Genomic DNA, 975 nt, shown 5'->3' on the forward strand with positions numbered 1-975 from the left:
CAGCAGGAGTCCTTAGCAGAAATTCTGGCTATCTCAAAAAGGGCTTCACGCTGCCGCTGCCTCTGCTACTGCCGCCGCCATCGCCGCCACCGCCAGCCACCGCAGGAACTCTGGCTTGGCTTCTGCTTCCTCTTGCTCCACCCCTTCCTACTACATCAGCAAGTCCAATGGGGCATGGAAGATCTTTAAATCCCATAACCCTTACAAGATGAAATAACTTAAATAAAATATTAGCAAAAATATTACAGCAACTTGTCATGAGGATAATACACTATGACCAAGTTGCATTTATACCAGGAATACAGGGCTGGTTCAATATTAGAAAACTCTCAGAATAATTGACCATATCAACAACAAATCTAACATAAATCATATGATTATCTCAATAGATGCAGAAAAAAAAGCTTTTGACAAAATACAACACCCATTCCTATTTAAAAAACACTAAAGATCATAGGAATAAATGGCGTCTTCTTTAAAATGATAAATAGCATCTATCTAAAACGTTATATGTATATGCAAGCATTATATGTAATGGGGATAAGATAGAAACATTTCCAATAAGATGGGGGGGGCAAAACAATGATGTCCATTATTATCACTGTTATTCAATACGGTGTCTTTAGCAGTAAGAGAAGAAGAAGAAATTGAAGGAATTCGAATAGGCAAAGAAGAAATAAAGCTATCACTCTGCAGATGATAGAATGGTATTCTTAGAGAATCAACTAAAATTCTTGAAAGAATAAGCAACTTTAAATTGCAAGATATAAAATAAAGCCACATAAATTATTGGCATTTCTATATATTATTAACGAAGCCCAACAACAAGAGATAAAAAGAGAAATTCCATTCAAAGTTACTGTAGACAATATGAAATATTTGGGAGTCTACCTGACAAGACAAACCTAGAAACTATATGAACATGATTACAAAGCACTTTTCACACAAATAAAGTAAGATCTAAATAATTGGAAA

Source organism: Petaurus breviceps, unplaced genomic scaffold (genome assembly GCF_028583685.1).
Source record: "Petaurus breviceps papuanus isolate PSGF00001 unplaced genomic scaffold, PetGlider_PUasm1.0 470, whole genome shotgun sequence".
NCBI lineage: Eukaryota > Metazoa > Chordata > Mammalia > Diprotodontia > Petauridae > Petaurus > Petaurus breviceps.